Here is an 18,044-nt window from a genome sequence, read left to right as displayed (position 1 = left end):
AAACGCATATTCATCTAGCTGCTAGCACAGACTCTTCATCTAGTAATGCTACCGAATGCCAAAGATTCGTGTTACAATCTCGAAGCATAGGTCACTTCCATAACGTTCAATGAATGGTTTCTAAACATATTTGTCCCAGATGTCAAAAATTATTTAAGTAAAAAGGGATTGCCTTTTAAGACTCTTCTTTTAATTGAAAATGCGACTATTCATCTTCAAGATTTACAACACAAAAAATAGAAATTGTCATTTTACCCAAAAAATACAACTTCCTTATTACAGCCATTGAATCAAGTAATAATTCCGACTTTTATGACATTGTATATCAAACAAACCTTTGGGTATATTTGAGAAAAAATGGAGAATGATGAATCTCTTACACTTATGGATGGCTTGGAAGAAATTTACAATCTTAGATTGTGTTGGACTGTCATATACTCAGATTAAACAATCAATGCTCAACACATGCTAGAAAGCAATATGGCTGGATGCTGCTAAAGATGAGAATGATAGATTTCCATTAGAGTATGAATATTCTCAGATCACTAAATTGGCCCAAACTATAGGAGGAGAAGGTTTTTGAGGATTTAGCTCAAGCACATATTGAAGAAAAAATGGTTGACGAAGAACTAAATGAGGATGAGTTAACATGATTCCCGAAACAAATAAACATGACGAAGACCAATTCGTACCAGCTGCATTCACAGCTAGAGTCATCAGCGTAGGACTTGAATTGGGAAGAAAATTAGGTATCATTTTTTGCAATATGACGCAAATGTTGAACGAGCTCTTCGATTCCAATAGCAGCTTAGTAAGAGTTTAAATCAATATGAGGATGTTTACAAAGATTTAGGGGAAAAAATGATAGTATTTGTTTATAAAGCATAATTTTAAGTTTTAATATTTTGGCAACATTGATAGTAAATTGTAAAATGAATAAGTTAAAAATGTATCTGGAAGACGGAGAGTTTCATTATAACTTTCAGAACATTAATGTTGTTTAGGCTTAACAAAATCGCCAATTTCTCTAAGAGAAAAATTAGACTTGTATTATAATTAGTGAATATAAATCAGAAAATACGGCATATAATATGATAAATTTGAGTCATACAGAAAAATTAAGTGATGATAATTATTTTATTTGGGCCAACAGAATTGAAAGTGAATTAAAAAGTTTAAAAATATGGAGAAGTATGATAGAAGCTGATGAACCACCAAAACCATATAAAAAGGATGATGTTAATTTCGAAAATGAAATAAAAACTTGGGAAATATGGGATGATAATAACGCGATAGCAAGAAATATAATGAATCAAACTATGACAGCTCCACAAGCGTTAAAACATGCGAATGAAAAGAACGCAAAGAAGTTATGGGAAAAAATCAAAAATGAAATGGCGGCAAGAACAGACATTTCATTCATTTGGTGTATTTAATTATGGCAAAGCACACTAGGGCTATCTGCCTAAGAGGAGGGATGCCTTCGTGGAGAACTTTCTAAGGGAAACTGGCTCGTATACATGTTACACATGGGGAAAACCACGAAAACGCCCATGCAGCCAGCCCGTTCGCGGGATTCGAACCTCGGACCGAACTACCAGTGTTCAGCGACTTTACTGCTCGGCTGCTGGTGGGCCCACAGCAAGAACAGAAGATATTCAAATCAAATGTAGAATAGAATTAGTTCAACTGAAAATGACTCAAAATGAATCAGTAGATGATTATATGAATAGAGCTGTAATTCTAAAGTAAAAGTATTCAAGTTGGAGATGAAATAAGAGATAAAGAATTAATTTACTTCATACTAGAAGGACTTAGAAAGGAATTTGATGTTAAAATTATTAAAAGCAATAAAGAGAAAGATCTAGCTTCAATTAGACAAGCTTTAAAAGAAACAGAAGGAAAAAATAAACAAAGAGGAAAAGAAATAGAAGTAAGTTCTAAGGCAAAAGAAAACTGGATAAAATCGAAATATGAAAGAAGATGCTTTAATTGTGGAAAATTAGGACAATTAATAAAAGAATGTCGAAATAATAATAATATTATAAAATGCTTTTGCTGTGGAAAATTCGGCCACAAATCAACTGAATGTAAAATGAAAACTAAACAAAAACACCGACAGCAGAGAAATGTAACAAATAAAACTTATAGAATGTCAAGGAAAGAGAATATGAATCAGCTACATGCTTATTTGAAGTACCTAAGAAAATAGAAAGCACATATCTTAATCAAGATAGAAATGATGGAAAGAATAAAATAAATGAACAACAGAATAGAAAAATTAAATGGATTATTGATTCAGGAGCCACATCTCACATGGCAACTAATAAAGAAATATTTACTCATTTTAAAGATGAAGAACGACAAATAATGACGGCTGAAAAGGGGGCCATGATCAAATAGAGTTGTATTGGTAACATTAAAATGCAAACTGATAGAAATAAGAACTGATAGAAAATGTTCTGCAAGTACCGAATTTAAGGGAAAATCTGCTGTCAGTATCAAAAATTGTAGATCATGATTTAAAAGTAATTTTTATCAAGAATAAAGCAGAAGTGATCATAAACAGGGAAACATTCTATATATAGCTAACAGAAATGGAAATAAATTTGAAGTTGAAGGAAATATTGTTGAAGAAGCTAAAATTAGTTATGTTAATGATGTACTATGGCATCAGAGACTAGGTCATATAAATTATCAAAGGCTGATAGAAATGAAAAAACACTCATCGGTCATTGGGTTAGAAAATGTAAAAATTTCTGAAAACAATTGTCAACCTTATACATTAGGTAAAATAACACAAACATCTTATAAAAGTGTGAAATTTAAGCAATCTGAAGATATTTTAGAATTATGGCACATAGATTTAGTTGGACCAATTAAGAAATCAATAGATGGAAGCTGTTATTTTTTAACAGTGGTAGATGATTACAGTAATTTCATATTTGTGATAACAATTGAGAAGAAGAGTGAAACTTGAGAAGCTCTAATCAAACTTATCATTCAAGTAGAAAGACATACAGGAAACAAACTAAAAAGAATTCGTAGTGATAATGGTAGTGAGTTTTTAGCTAAAAATATTAATTTTTTTTTAAAAAATATAAATTTTTTTTTTTTTTTTTTTTGAAAAAATGGGAATTAAACATGAACTTACAACGCCTTATACTCTGGAAAGTAACGAAAAAGCTGAAGGTTTTAATCGTACTATAATTGAATCTGCTAGAACTATGTTAATTGATGCAGAATTACCGATAAAATTTTGGTCTGAAAGCGTTAAGGTAGCTGTACATGTGAATAACAGGAGTCACAAAAATGATAAAAGGTTTACACCACATGAACTATATAAAGAACGCAAGCCTAACATTACTTATCTTACAAGATTTGGATGTGAAGCATATGTTCATATAAGACGAGAGAAACATAGAAAGATGGATCTAAAAGCTAAAAAAGGAATTATGATAGGCTATAGCATGAAGAGAAAAGCATACAAAATTTATAGCCCTGAACTAAATAAAATTCAAGAAGTGAGGGATGTAAAATTTGATGAACAGAAACATAGATCACCTTTACTAAAAGAAAATTATTTAAAATTCGATAAAAATAAAATATTAGAAGAACTTATTATTTTTTATAAGGAACAAACTAATGGAAATGTAAATAATTCAGAAATAACTGACAGATACTATAGAGAAGATAATACAACAGATGAAGAAGCTGAGAAAATTTTGCCATCCAACAGTGATGATGAACACGATGATAACAATTCATTGGAAAAGCCAACCGAGTATCCACAAATAAATGAAGAACCTGGAAATGATAGTCATGGAAATTCTGTACAGAAAAGACCAGCACGAACTATGAAGCCCCCAGAAAAATTAAAAGATTCGTGAGAAAAAGTCGGGAGAAATATATTGTAAATCGGATTGGCGGGAGAGCGGTCGAAAATCGGGAGTCTCCCGCCTAAATCGGGAGAGTTGGCAACTCTACATTTCACAAGTGATTTCAATATACACATTCCAAAATTTTCCAAAAAGTTAATGTGCATTGGATGTACACGTATTATGGTGTGTATTTTATAAACTATTTGTTATTCTTACTTATTCATTGCATTAAACAACAGTCTGTTTCTTATTCTATCTTACTGACACACACAGTTATACTTTATATTAGATAATTTTTATTTTTTGCCATTTACTGTTATGTTTAATGTTTATCAAAAGAAGCTTTAATGATATGCATGGACTGGTTAACAGACAAAAGCCCACAAAAAAAAGGCCCACTATGATAATTGACCATGCGACAAATACCCACAGCGATGAAAGCGCACATTGATAAAAGTCCACACAGATATAAGCACACGCCGATAAAAGGGGCTTATTTTTTTATTACTAAATCGTGTATTTATAATTTTAATTATAATAAATGGAGTACTCAAATCTGAATTTCAATGTTTCAAATATATGTCTAGTTTGTATTTTATCATTTCTTTATTTGTTTAATTTATTACATTGAAAGCAAACTTTATACTCTCTGATTAAGTGATTAGCTATAACGTTTGGATGATAAATCTGAAATTGCATTTTATTATTTATTTACTTATTTAACTTTGGTATGAGTATGTGAAAATGAAAAATATCATTGCGGAGTTTCTCACATGCCATTTTTAAGGTAATATGACTGAGATTAAATATAATTATGTTTCATTATTAAAACCATTAACTTTTTAATTAAAAACACTTGAATTTTATTTTTAGTCCAAAGGGATTTGAATCCCGAAGGACTATTAGTTTCGTTTTGGCATTTTGCGTCGGACTCATAAACGTCGGTTCACTTTTCAAACTGTTGCCACAAAATGTTAGAGTCCTGCATTATATTTGAAGAAATTAAATAATGAAAAATCTGCATAAATGTATGTATATTTCTCGTATTGTGATAAAACAATGGTACATAGAGTCATCGAATTTTGAATAACGTAATCCTCCAACGAATATGAGCATGTGGAAGACCAAATTTGAAATTTGAAATTTGTTTTATGATCGATTTCCTATTTTTTAAAACTTTGACGAATTTTTGATTAACAAACTCAAGGATTTCAAAGCGAGCAATGGCAACGTTGTGCAGAAAAAACATTTTTATCTCCAGCGCGTGAGTCTCTGTATCGGAAATTCTAAAGATATGCTCGTTTTAAAACTACGAGTATTTTGCGATATTGCTGTTGCACTGGATCTTATGGTTTAAGTGCGAGGAACATGATATTTGATAAAGAAAGGTAACACACAAAATGTTAAAAAAACTTGGCTAAGAGATACTTTATTCTTTACTTTAGACTGAGCTTATTATCAAAGTTTAAACATATTTCTCACTGAAAGCTTTTTTGAATGTAACAATTATAGTTTGGTGATTTTCTAGAAATAGTTTCTTTTCGACTTCAGAATAAATTAAAATTGTCAGCTGACACCCTGTCAAAAAAATGAATTCCAAATGTAACCTCTTAATCTTTAAACTACAGCAATTCGGAATAGTGTTTTTAATTTTTATTTTATTTATTTATTTATTTTGGGTGGGGATGGAACAACTCTCAGAAGTCAGCATATCTACAAATTTAAGTAAAATCATCTCAAACTGTAGTAATAAATATGTAACATTTCATTAGAGATTGGGAAGATTATAAAGAACTATGCATATAATAACATCTAATAAAATTTTGTAACTACATAAATATATATTTATAGAGTCATCAAAGTTCATCGCTTTTAGATTCTAAGTATACATATTATATAAATTCATCATTCATTAATAGTATTATATATAGTAATAGAAAAATAGTATTAATGTTTCAAATTGTAATTTTTTAATAATTTCTCTTGCATTTGCTGTATATTTGTTCAAGATTTATGGATATCAGTTACATAACATGAAAAATACACAGAAACCAGCTAATCTTATATTACAGCTGATTGTGAAGGAACAATTACAGTGCTCTTAATTACAGTTATAGTGCTTTTAAATCTCCCTACGGTAAATAGCTGTTTTCTAGACATTAGATTAAATTAATTCCATTATCCATTAGAAAATAATTACAGTGAATTATATCTATTGAAGACATTTCTAAGAGGTCACCTTTTGAAAGAAACCTGTATTTTTTGTGAACATAAACAAACATTGCCAGTGAATATCACATTTCTAAGATCACCATATCTACAACCAAAATCCTTTAAAACCATGAACGGTTGCGTTATAGAGGGCTCGCTATATTTTTAATAAAACATGTACATCTTCGTTATACACTTGCTACATTTTGATTTTCTGTCAAAGCACAGGAACAGGCGTTCTATTTTTATTTAGAAGTATGTGAAATTGAAAAAAAAGACACTATATGACAAAAATGGAATTACATTCAAACACACACCTCTTGAACATGTCTGAAATTCATTATTCTGCTCAGAATAAATTTATCTAAAGAAAATGTTTAATAAATATTAGAACACAAAGGCTAACTTAGGTCAAAGTAGTAAGGGTCAGTTCGTTTGAATAATATCTTTTCTTAATCATAATGTGACTTTTCGAACATCGAATGAAATGGGAAAGACAGAATAAGTGCGAATGGCAGCAGACGAACGACACTATTTCAAACTCGGCATGAAAAGAGAACGGACGAAATGACACTAAGCCAAGGGAAGGCATGCCTTCGTGGAGGACATTTTAAAGGAAACTCGCTCGTACACATGTTACGCAAGGGGAAAACCACGAAAGTGCCCATGCTGTCAGCCTTTCCATCGGAATTTAAACCCCGGACCGAGCTACCAGTGTTCAGCGTTTTTTAGCATGGAGGTAGGAAAGGGAGGAGGGGCCATTCCGCGGTAGAAGTGAAGCACTGCTTTGAAGCTTGGGTCACCAGACGGGGTGTTCTTTGTTTACATTCAGAAGCTCGCTTGACAAGATTCTGATAGTATTTCGACACACGACAGTTCCATAGAAATCGAAAAAGGGACACTTTCGCATGAAAGAAACATTCATAGTGTGATGGATAATAGCAATTTGTATAGTTTACTGACATTTACGCAAAAATCACATTTTGGTTATTTTTCGATAACTAACAACAGCGATTTTGATCATGAATTTGTTTTATAAAATTCTAAGCTGTTGCACTACAAAAATATAGATTTTAAGAAAATTGCTAAAAGAGTTCTGCCAAAATTTATTTTCTAGAAGATTTGAAAAGTTTGAAACTTGATGGCTAAATGTAAATATAAAATTATGTATGTTAAAATATTTGTAATTAGGCACATAGGTCAGATTAAGTTTTTATTAAATAGAGTAACGCATGCAAGGGCTATCTGCCTAAAGAGATAGATGCCATCGTGGAGGAATTTTGAAGAAAAACTGACCTTTGAGTGGGTATTAAAAATAATACTTATAATTTTCATTCAAATTATATTCATATATATTTTTTATGTAAAACTTTCGGGTGTATGCTAAATTAGTGTAAATTACTTTACACGAAAAATATAGTGAATGCACAGAAATTAAAGATTTGCACATGCCGGAAATGATAAATAGGAAATATGTATGGGTATTTATGCACGTGCTTGCAAAAAGCATATATCTGCCTTTGACAAAATACTTAAATATTCATTAAATTATTTATAAATGTATTTGAAATGAAGAATTTATTCACTTATAAACAACTGTGAAAGTACTGTGAAGAAATCTAATGATTAAATGTATCTAATTTATAATGATTATAAATGTTATCTAAATATATAATAACTTTAATATTGAATTGTAAACATAAATTGAAATCCTGTTGACAAATACGTTATAAAATTATTTAAGCAAGAATTGTTCGTATTGGAAAGCAATCTGCTAAAAGGTATTGTAAAGCAAATGCTATGAGATGTGCACTTAAGAACGTAATAAAGAGTTTTGGAATATGTATTGTTGAAATGAAGGGTAAAAAAAAAAAAAAAAAAATCTGATAAGTATAATTAAAAGAATTATTCCCTTTTCGCTAATTCCTAATAATTCTCTAATTTAAAATGAACCGAATAGAGCATTAATTATAAATTGACTTACATTTTTCGATTTAAAAGAAGCCAAAAAACCATGTCATATTTAAGAAAGAATTTTAGGAAGAAGCTCTATAAATAGAAAAGAAATAATGCATAATTTTAATATTAATAATACAATAAACTTTGATCTTAATTTTTGTACCTTAACCGAATAAAATCGAATTACCTTAATTTTTTTTCCTAATGTAATTAACGAAAACTTGTGAAAATATTTCATTCAAATTAAACCGTCCCGTGAAAAGTATAGCATTTAATTCAGTTCAGAATGAAATGCTGTTTAAAAATATGTTGTTTTCACATACTTAGGACTCTGAAGTGTTGTAGAAAAAGAAAATATATACATTTATATGTATATTTGCGACGTAATTACAAAATATTTACACCAGAACGCGTCAAATCCCATAGAACTCAATGGTAAATGACCCAATTTTTTGGTCACCACGTAGGGATCGCCGGTGCTTCAGAGCAGGGTACGGAGAAACTTGTTTAGGGTGACTCCATCTTACTTCCTACCTCCATGTTTTTTACCGCTTAGCCGCTGTTGAGCCTTGTGCCTACATGAAAAGCTTGAGAATTGGATGACTGACGCTTGCTTAATGTACAGCTTTTACTCCATTATTTATTAATTTTTATTTGTCTAACTAATTATTTATTTTTTCTGATATTTGAACTTTTTCAAAGGAACAATGTCTAGAAAGTTTTGCGAATCCAAAATAAATGATTAAGTCTTAGATGAGATACGTTCTACCAATCAAAAAATTTTTTTTCACGTTTAGAATGTAACATATGTAAGTTGTTATGCATACTGCTTATCTCAACTATTCTTATCTCAAAAAATGCTCAATTTTTTTTTCTCTTTTGAAATCAATAGAAATTTTTTTTATGAAACTAACCCCAGTAAAACATAGAATTTTATGTTTGAATGTTAGCTTCAAGAATGGAGCTAACAAACAAGTTATAATCCTTCACAGGAGCATGCAAACTGTCAATGACCTTCTGTAAGATTGCTGGTGACTTCTCACTAGTCAAAAGAGTCCGCCAAGCGGTAAAGTCGTGGAACACTGGAAGTTCAGTCAGAGTTTCCAATCCCGCAGACGGGCTGACTGCATGGGCCTTTTCGTAGTTTTCCCCATGTGTAATTTGTACATGAGCCAGTATCTCTTAGAAAGACTTCCACGAAGGCATCCCTCTACTCAGGCAGATAGCTCTCGAGGCTTTGCTGTGCTCACATACACTAAACCAAACCAAACTCACTAATCAACTTGATGTTCAGTAACAATAGAATAAGGTTAAAGGTTGAAACCTTTTATTCAAGAGTACACCTTGTGCTTAACATATAGACTACTGCTTGTGATGTTATGTTACGTAGAAGTAAAGGAGCCACCTAATATTTACCTGAAGTAAGTACACATTAGCTCTAAACACAAACTAGAAAAACAACAACATTCCGGCGTCTTCGAGTCACAATGAAATTGTGACTCCAGCCAACACCGCAAGTTCTGCACCGTCGGGCGTTAAATTAAAATGCATTACATTACATGATATATATAGCGATACATAGTTGTACATGTATATGTTTTATGGCATTATTTATTGTAATGGTACAGGCATCATCTTTCAGGACATTGCATATTGCAGTAGATAAAGGCATGATGTAGATGATGTTCTTTTAGGGCGTGTTTGCAAACATGATCTGTTTACATGAGTGTTTGCTATCAAAATTAAGTTAGCTATAAAATTGTTTACAAAGCTTACTTCATTCTGCATATTTATGCTTACTGCTTACATTTAAATATTGTTGTACAGATGTGCTGATACTTTAGCTACTCAGTATTGACGAATGAGTTGCTAAAGTTTCAGCACAACCATACAACAATACTTAATTGTTGTGTTGATATTTTAACAACTCAATCGACAAAATATTGAGTTGCTAAAGCATCAGCACAACCAATAAACCTAAATTTTCAAGGTAATAAATAGAGGATTTCAAGATTAGCCTAACAGGCCTTTTCAGAAAATTAACTTACTGGTGCACTTAATGCAACGGCTAAACCCTGACAGCAAAAGTTGACATAGCCAATTCTCGCAATTCCTTTCAATCGCAAAAGCTTCGCCATAAATACTCTTCACTCATTTGCATTCTAAACATGTTTACTTACTAACTTATTTACATCCGGGTGAGGAAGCGGAAAGTAGAATTGACAGTACAGGCTGAAATAATACATAACAGGATAGTATTTTCTCCCTCCTTCCAGCATGCCTTCGCGGTGTAATGGTTAGCACACTCGGCGCGTATTCGAGAGGTTCAAGTTAAGAGTCCAGGCAAGCACATTGCTAAATTTTCATATCTCCTGCATGATGCCTGAACTAAAAAAAAGGTGGTGGATGATGATTCTTCTCCACCAAGATTTGACGACTGGGTCCCCTAATACCCAGTGGCCTTTAAAAGGGGGAGTAAATAAGGTATTTTCTCCCTCCTTCTAGAATGCCTTCATGGTGTAACGGTTAGTACAATTGGCTCGTATTCGAAAGATCCAGGCTCGAGTCTCGAAGAGGGCATTGCTTATTTTTCCTTTCTCCCGCATATATATATATATATATATATATATATAATAATTTATTTCCTAAACAGTATTGATTAATTGATTATATTATCTCCTAAGTTTAATTAAAGTAGAATTATTTTAAAAGCGTGCATCCATACTGGTAAGTTATATTTTGAAAGATGTTTTGAAGTAATTTGAAAGCAAAATGTTAATAATGTTTTAACGGGGACTGGAGTTAAATCATCATGAAGAATAAAATTTCAATTGTAAAAGGAAAAATTAAAACATGTAATCATTGTCATTGATCGGAAATTAGTTGACTTTTCAAGGGGAACAAACCAACTCCCGTTCAATGAACAATAATTGATAAAAATACGTAAATACGAAAGTGTTTCGTCTTTACTCGAGTTATAAGTTAAAGGCAAACCGGCAATTCTAGTCAGGCCAAATATTTCCGCGAATAGAAGGAATTATGAACCAATGCTGATATTCAAAGAACTTATTCTTATGAAGCATTTTAGTCAATTCAATTTGGAGTAAAAATCAATTACTGTAGAGAAATCCTATTTAACTCGAGTAATCGTCCCCGACACTTTCATGTTTATGCATTTGAGTACCATATTATTTGTAGAAATTAAACATTGGAAATTGTCATTATGAAATCGAATTCAAAGTAAAGTTGAAATAAACATAGAAGATTATAAAAAAAGATAAATAATGCAAAATTTGTAAAAACAAATCAAAGACAATATAAAAATAATATAAAAAATAATATAGAAAATAATATATAATAAGAACAGTGAATGTACAGGAAGATATAAAGGCCAGAAAAGGTATTAAGTAACTTACATTCTTTCTAGTGGGGGAGTTGGCAAAGTGTTCTCTTCGTGTCTGACTCAGAAGTGTAGGGTGTCCGAAAATTCTTAACGGCAGTAGGGGCTTTGAATAATATCAGTCGGTAAAACTTGAAGCAATTTATGGTAGTGGGTGGGACTTGGAATTCTTGAGGGATGTATTTTGTGGAGTTCTTATCTGAGAGACACCATCTGTTAAGATTTTTTTGAAAATACTAGTGAATGGAAATTAATTAATTTCTGGCTAATTGTCGTGTCGCAATGATTAAGAATTTAAGAAAGGAAAAAAGCATTTTCACTGTCCAAGAGCTAATAGACAGTTACTTAATACCTTTTCTGGCCTTTATATCTTCATGTACATTCACTGATCTTATTTATATTATTTTCTATATTATTTTTTATATTATTTTTATATTGTCTTTGATTTGTTTTTACAAATTTTGCATTATTTATCTTTTTTTATAATCTTCTATGTTTATTTCAACTTTACTTTGAATTCGATTTCATAATGACAATTTCCAATGTTTAATTTCTACAAATAATATAGTACTCAAATGCATAAACATCAAAGTGTCGGGGACGATTACTCGAGTTAAATAGGATTTCTCTACAGTAATTGATTTTTACTCCAAATTGAATTGACTAAAATGCTTCATAAGAATAAGTTCTTTGAATATCAGCATTGGTTCATAATTCCTTCTATTCGCGGAAATATTTGGCCTGACTAGAATTGCCGGTTTGGCTTTAACTTATAACTCGAGTAAAGACGAAACGGTTACAGCCGAAAACATCGCGGCAAAAACATCGCGGACGAAAACATCGCGGAGAAAACAACGCAAGGCGAAAACATCGCAGTTCTAAAACATCGTGGTACAAAACATCGTCGTCGAAAATAAAGCGGTTCAAAAACTTCGCAGTTTAAAAATATCGCCGTCGAAAATATCGTGGTAAAAAATAAAGTATCTATTAATCATCGCATGACGATAACATCGCAGACATGCTTTTTTCAGGCTTTAATAACTGTAAATGGATATTCCCATAATGATTTGTGAGCGCAAGTGATGTAAGGAAGGATAATTTTTACTTTCACATTTTTTTATTAACTAATAAATTTTTGCTGAAAAAATAAGCAGGAAACTTAAGCATAGAAAATTAAATGCAACTTAATAGATTATACTTTTTATGAAAAATTACCTGTAAAATCTTTATTAAAAATAATTTATTATGGTCTTTGTTAGTTAACTATGTTGATTTAAAATTCTAGTAAGTGCTATAAGTTGCATTAATTTTCTATGCTTAAGTTTCCTTTTTATTTTCTCAGCAAAAATGTATTAATAAAAAATATGAAAGTAAAAATTATCCTTCTTACCCTCTTGCGCTCACGAATCATTATGGGAATATCCATTTACAGTTATTAAAGCATGTCTGAAAAAAGCATGTCTGCGATGTTATCGTCATGCGATGATTTGTAGATACTTTATTTTTTATCACGATATTTTCGACGACTATGTTTTTAAATTGCGAAGTTTTTGAACCGCTTTATTTTCGACGACGATATTTTGTACCACGATGTTTTAGAACTGCGATGTTTTTCTCTTTGCGATGTGTTCTCCCACGATGTTTTGTAGCACGACGTTTTCGCCTTGCGTTGTTTTCTCCGCGACGTTTTCCTCCGCGATGTTTTTGCCGCGATGTTGTCGGCGGACACCAGACGAAACACTTTCGTATTTACGTATTTTTATCAATTATTGTTCATTGAACGGGAGTTGGTTTGATTCCCTTGAAAAGTCAACTAATTTTCGATCAATGACAATGATTACATGTTTTAATTTTCCTTTTACAATTGAAATTTTATTCTTCGTGATGATTTAACTCCAGTCCCCGTTAAAACATTATTAACATTTTGCTTTCAAATTACTTCAAAACATCTTTCAAAATATAACTTACCAGTATTAACCAGTAACTTACCAGTTTTTAGAATTAAAATAAGCAGTGTGGCCAGTATTCCCTTTCACCTCCCTTTGTCACACTGATACAAAGGCACTTCCATTTCTTGCGTAAATATAAAAACAAAGATACACATACATGTATATGTATGTGTATCTTTGTATACCTATATACAGTATAGATTCACACTTTTAAAATAATTCTACTTTAATTAAACTCGGGAGATAATATAATCAATTAATCAATACTGTTTAGGAAATAAATTATTATTAACTAACTTTGCAGCAATTGCGCAAGTAATAATAACTTGTATTCGCACTAAATGGATTTAAGATCATACAACATTATATATATATATATATAAAACCTAATGACTCTACAGTAAGAACTAAAGATTCGTATAAAATTCTATATAGAGTATAAAATTCTAAATTTAAATCAAGTTGGCTCAGTCTAGACCAGTGATTCTCACCAGCTTTTTCCCCATATACCCTTTCCACCATTGCTAAATGATCATTCAACCTCTCCTTCCCAAAACTTGAAAAGTAGATATGTGTTTGTTTAAATACGGATTATTTTTTAAGTAAATTAAACAAGTATCAAACATGTTGGTAAATACCAAAATTTGAATAAATGTTCTTTTTTGTATTCATAAACTAAATCTAAATACTTAATACGTAAAGAAAAGGTGGACTAAATTACTCTCTGAAACTTTGAAATTCCCCTTAGGGCTATTCCTCCTGATTGAGGACCCATAGTCTAGCCAGAATTCGTTTTTAATAGTGACTAAATATACAGATAATTTAATTTGTCCCACTTTTCTTATACTAACTTTTGTCACAGAAACTTCGGATTACGTGCATGTTTTTTGAAAATAAAAGACACAAATTTAAAAAAAAATATATGTTTAAAATTTGATGTTGAATTCAAAAACAGTTATTTGGTAGCCAGACCTAATAAACCTAAGAGATCAAATTTGAAGTACACCTTACTTGTTCTTACTAACTTCTGCTTAATGAATTAGAATTATTCATAGAAAAGAACCTTAAAAACTGGTGAAACATTTCATGCTAGAAAACAAGATATTAGAAACTTTGAACTCATTCAATAGAAGAAAAAAGTTATTCAAAACGTAACTCCATAACAAAACATTTTTTTTCTACTTGATCGTCAACACATGAGGCTTTTAAGAAATACCTCCTACAAGATATGTGGCCACTATTTCTGTGCTGTCATAATATGAAATTCGTATAAGGAAATCAATGCACTTCGAGGAGAAGAAAATGACCTTAATTTGATAGTTTTTCTACCTAATAAATTTTTACATGTTATGAGTTTCTTTTTCTTAATCTAGGCGAAATAATATTCAACACATAATAACAGCATAAAACCCACAAAAGAAGTGTTCCAGTGAATTTTCAGTTTCTAAATGCTGTTTAAATTTGCTTCAATCAAAGTTTTTGTATATAAATAATTACGGTAAATTGAAATGAACTGTTTTTTAAGCGTTTACAGTTAATCGAGTAATATAATATTTTTATTGAAATAAAAATTATTTTTAATGTGCAAGATTACTTTTCTTACAACGCTGGGCTCATGGTTCTTAAATCCTCTTGTTGCTAAGTTCAGAAACCTGTGTTATTAAAATTATTCGAATAGTTTAACTTTTATTACGGTTTCATATTTTTCATTTTAACTTTCACATGGTTGCGTTTTCAACCATATGAAAGTTAAAATGAAAAATATTACTTGTACGTAAATTTTAATATATGTAATAATTTAATGTTTTTAGAAATAGTTCAGTAGTTTTACTTTTAAACAATGGCTTTGATATAACAAGCATGTTTAATTAGTTCATCAAAAAGTTGTTAGAGACACTATCAAATCAGGAACTAGCATATTTTTCCACTCTGCAGTTTTACTGCAAAAACAGTGAATTATCCCTTTAAAAATGGTTAAAAAATATTTAATTCCTTTCATTTTCCAATTATTGAAATTTTTAAAATAATTGAAATTCTAACTAAATCCTTAGACAAAAGGTTATTCAAGAACTATACTAAAGAAATGTAAGAAAGGGGTTAACTTCAGTTACAAGCGGAATTTCAGATAATGTTATTTTCTAGTAGGTAACTAACAAAAAACATTTAAAATCCTCTTTAATTGTTCTCCTGCCACACCCTCCCTTCTGAGGCCTTCTTTGGCGCCCCAGGTTCCATAGGGAATAAAGCAATTAAGCAAGGCTCTCCTCTCTTTAACTGCTTTTTCACACAGCTGGGGGCAAAAGAAAAGGAAGGCAATGGTTTCCTGCCTGAATAGCCAGCGGCCAGTTAGAAAACTACATGACAAAAGCCCACAAGACGAATGCCCACTTAAAACCAGCACACATTTTCAGGAAATCCAAAATAACTATGACTTCCTGAAAAATTTTACGAGTAATTATTATGATTAAAAAAATTAAATTTCAAGTGGGAATGAAATTAATTTATGTAAAATCCAAGTTGTCAAAATTTAACTGGATTATTTGAAACCATGCTTTTTATTCACCATTAAAACGGTGTTTGCGCTTAATCATAATAGAATACTGTACTTTTATTTTTTTTCGTTAAAATGAAAGTTCGGCTTTAATTCTCCATATTAAATTCATATAATGCAAAATTTTCTGTAGTGTTAAATTATTCATAAATTATTCTCTGTATATGATGAAAATTTACATACATATTATACTCCTTATAATTTTGTAGAATTAAAATAAGCTGTGTGGCCAGTATTCCCTTTCACCTCCCTTTGTCACACTTATACAAAGGCACTTCCATTTCTTGCGTAAATATAAAAACAAAGATACATACATGTATATGTTTTTAATTATATTATTTTGATTGACTCTCTGTACTATATATATATATATACGAATTTAATTCAGCCGGAGACGAAAATGAAATGTGTTCCGCTACTTAAATTTATTGTTCAATTATTTCTTATTCATTTATTTTTTATTTTATCTCTATTCATGACGTATATATCGGTGTGGGTTTTTGTTAGTGTGGACTTTTATCAGCGTGCCCTTCTATCTATGTGGGCTTTTATCTGTGTGGGCTTTCATCAATGTGCGCTTTCACCGGTGTGGGTATTAGTCGCGTGGGCAATTATCCCAGTGGGGTCATTTTTGTGGGCTTTTGTCGTGTGCACTTTCGTCCTTTTGTCTGGTCACCGCATGGACTTTATGTATTTCCTTCACAATGCATTTTGCTGTGAAATGACAAACATTGTACAGTTAATAATTAAAAATAAAAGTATGTTTTGACTAACAAAACTAAAGAAAGGAATATTTATACATGATTAATAAAAATTAATTATTCATGTAATATTATATCTAGAGTAAGGTACCATCCTTATACTCATTATTGGAATTGTCGTATATTGATACTTTGATACCCCCCTTACTTTGTTTAAAAATTTGAAATTAGATTCCATTTACTCAAAAACCAGTATTATATTTATTTGTTCCATCTGCTTAGTTACACTTAAGTGCTTAAAGTTCTAGTCATTGTACAAGGCATATATAATAAATATGTTTTTCTCCTATCTAAAATATCTATTTGTAAAATATCTTTTGAAGTAAATCTTTTAATTATAATAATGATTAATCTTTTATGTGGTAAGATTATGTAAATTATGTATGGATATTAGATTTAAGTGACTGAAATTTAAAAATTTCAATGGGAAAGTGGTGTTTACTTGGAATATTCCCATGATTCTCGAGTTACCTGGAGTCTTGTTAGACAACAATGCTGCATAAATGTACTAGACCGTTTGGCAGATGAAGCTACTATGTATTTTTCTGCATTACATGGAAAATAGAGGTGTGTTCTTATACCTGTTACCCATCATCTGGCTTGTAAGTATGAATAAAATATTAAGATACTTATTTATTGATCTATTATTTATTGAAAAATATTTTTATGATATAAATCCAGATGTATTGCATAGTTACAAGAACTATCTATTAGTTTTCATGTTAGTTCTAAGCTTTATTGTAAATTTTATTTTTTTACTTTGAAAAAGAATAATTGTGATGAAATATTATATTCTGGACGATTATATATCTCTAAACCACAGAATTTCTAGCAGCAATTTGCCATCAGTGTCAACATTAAAAAATCATTATACTGAATAATTCACCTTATACCTGTAAACTGCTAATATTTTGATACAATTGGACATATTATTTTAGGATATGTCTCTTAATCTTCTCTTAACTCGTTCCATACTCAAATCATCCCCTTAGAAGCTAAGATTGAGAATACTCGTCTCCTCAAGCAACAATTGGATGCTGTACGAGTCGCATCGGACATGGACCAGCATACACCTCTTACGGCAAAAGCAAACTGTGATACATTGAAAGTACTGGAGCCCCTTAAGGGTAAGTGTGTTTTTAAATATCTCAGTATGCTAAAAAAACCCTTAGATAGCCTTGCTAATGCTTTTAATGATAATTTTAAGTTAAATATAAAAAGAAAACAACATGAAATCTCGGATAATTCAAACGCTAATTCTAACCACGAGGATGGTAAGCCCATAAGGCATACATACGTATAGTATATTTTTCAGTTGCAATACCTTATTAC

The 18,044-nt window shown here is 30.8% G+C and overlaps 1 protein-coding gene and 2 long non-coding RNA genes across 19 annotated transcripts in view; 1 reads left to right on the top strand and 2 right to left on the bottom strand.

Moving 5' to 3' along the window:
- LOC146995015 (uncharacterized) overlaps nt 1-18,044 on the bottom strand; it is a 217,788-nt gene that overhangs the window by 72,259 nt on the left and 127,485 nt on the right. The gene's annotated exons all lie outside the window — the stretch shown is intronic.
- The window catches only part of LOC146995017 (uncharacterized), a 184,858-nt gene that overhangs the window by 72,259 nt on the left and 94,555 nt on the right, over nt 1-18,044 (bottom strand). The gene's annotated exons all lie outside the window — the stretch shown is intronic.
- The window catches only part of LOC146995018 (uncharacterized), a 96,395-nt gene continuing 83,458 nt past the window's right edge, over nt 5,108-18,044 (top strand). For 2 of the 5 annotated variants that reach the window (XR_015043475.1, XR_015043476.1), the window contains exons 1-2: nt 5,109-5,269; nt 17,651-17,839. This is a non-coding gene — a long non-coding RNA (uncharacterized LOC146995018). Of the gene's footprint in view, nt 5,270-17,650; nt 17,840-18,044 lie in introns of all 5 variants that reach the window. The other 3 variants (XR_015043477.1, XR_015043478.1, XR_015043474.1) reach the window with 3 other exon arrangements.

This window comes from Stegodyphus dumicola, chromosome 10 (assembly GCF_044657685.1).
Source record: "Stegodyphus dumicola isolate Sdum_Otavi_A_Nest chromosome 10, ASM4465768v1".
Lineage (NCBI taxonomy): Eukaryota > Metazoa > Arthropoda > Arachnida > Araneae > Eresidae > Stegodyphus > Stegodyphus dumicola.
The sequence above is the reverse complement of the archived record's forward strand: the minus strand, read 5'-3'. Positions and strand labels throughout refer to the sequence as shown.